The sequence below is a fragment of the Palaemon carinicauda genome, chromosome 16 (genome assembly GCF_036898095.1).
Source record: "Palaemon carinicauda isolate YSFRI2023 chromosome 16, ASM3689809v2, whole genome shotgun sequence".
NCBI classification, from domain to species: Eukaryota; Metazoa; Arthropoda; class Malacostraca; order Decapoda; family Palaemonidae; genus Palaemon; species Palaemon carinicauda.
The window spans coordinates 12678664-12680628 of record NC_090740.1 but is presented as its reverse complement, the minus strand read 5'-3'; positions in this window follow the sequence as shown (position 1 = coordinate 12680628).

Below are 1965 nucleotides of genomic sequence, written 5' to 3'. Positions count from 1 at the left end.
CCATTGTGTATGTGAACTTAATCTCCATTGTGTATGTGAACTTAATCTCAAAACTTCATATCAAATGTCTTAGTAACTTTTGTTGAATTAATAATTTTCCCAAAATATCAATATTTGATTATTCTGTCACGTGTATAACATTTCAAATGCTTGTTTGCTTGCTTTCAGTAAAAGATCCTATTAATTTTTCTTGTCTAGTGAATGAGAATTTGTATTTCAAAATATTAGAATGACAAAATTGCTATTTAAAGAATAAAATCTCTTGTCAACTGGTTTTAAGCTTTGCATAATCTCTACAAAAGATGCAATTTTCTGTCTAATACTCGTCTAGAATGTAATGTATATAGGTAATAAGTTATAGTTTTTGCAGAATGAAGCATTTTGCAGAATGAAGTTTTAAATTAGAAGATTTCAAGAAAGGAATGGTTACTGTATTTGATTTTTGGTAGTCTTAGGAGCAGGAAACTATTAATGAATTAGTTTTAAATCCATATTCAGGGAATATTTCTTGCTTAAAGTAATGTTTTTTTTAATAGATGTAATGCAAAATTTCAATATTAATGAATGGCTTGGAGTAATTTCACCCAATGACAGGATCAAAATCAATATTTTGTAAAGAGAATGCTTACACACATGGTTCTTGATACGCAGGTAAACTTCATGGGATTTAGGAATAGCACCCACTGCTTAAGGGGAAATAGCACCCACTGCTTAAGGGGAAAGTAAAGTAGACAGGTCGTGATCTATTATTTATGACAATGGGAGGAATAATTACCTTTAGGGAAGCTCGGATAAAAACTGAGTTTTTCTTGAAACAAGTTTGGTGAAATCTGGCGAGATTCCTTTCAATGTAGAATTTTGAAGAAGGATTAGTACTTTAAAAGTATTCAAATTTAGTGGGTAACATTATTTAGCACAATGCTAAGAATAATTACCTTTATGGAAGCTCTATATAAAAACTTGTTTCTTAAAACACTTTGGTGAAAGCCTGCGAGATTCTTTTCAATGTAGGATTTTGAAGGAGGATTAGTACTTTTAAAATAATTGCAGATTTAGAGGGTAACGTTGTGGTTGGTAATTTCAATTGGAATAGAAGTTCTTTACACCTAGATTGTATCTGGAAACCTATCAGAAGTGGTTTTATAGGTAGAATTGATTTCAAAGTCTTAAGTTTTTATAAATAGGATATGAATTGAAATGGCCTAAAACCAGTTGCTTTTACCATTTAATGAAATGCTGTGTTTTGCATTTACAGTTGTTTTACATACAAATATCGATCTTGAAAATTTTGATATTTTTTTGTTTTTTTTGTTTTTTGTATAATTCATAACTTTACATTGGTTAGATTGATGATTTCAAATGTTTTGTAAATAATAAGTGCTACTTGATGTAATTTTCATGAGAAATATAGGTATGGAGGAAAATACTAGACAAGTGCAAGAGTCCTGAATGGTTATGGTAAAAAAAGGTGACATACATTTGCTAGTAGGATAACTACATATAAAGGATAAGTATAGCTAAAAGGCCCAGTATTTTGAGTTCAGGAATATTATGGGAATGTTATAGTAGTATCCTAGTTTCATTCTTGTCAGAAAACTGGAGAGGGTTCATTCATGATATTTAGTTCAAGATACTTCAGTAACTAAATACAACCAATTTTCATTTTCATAACAGGAGAAATGCCTTGAGGTTAGCAATCCTTGCCTTTAGCAAGGGATGGGGCTAATTCTTAAGAACTAACCTCTCATTCCTAAACCCCAAGTTTTGATATCGCATTTCTCTTATGAATAAAGAAGTTTCTTGTAATTAGTTATTCAAATACTTTGTACTCAATATCGTGAATGAACCCTCTATAGTTCTCTTGACTATAATGAAATTAGTCTAATGCCCATGATGTTACTGAAGTCAAAATACTGGGTCATCTACCTTTACTTTATATGTGGTTATACTATTAGGCCTGTTATG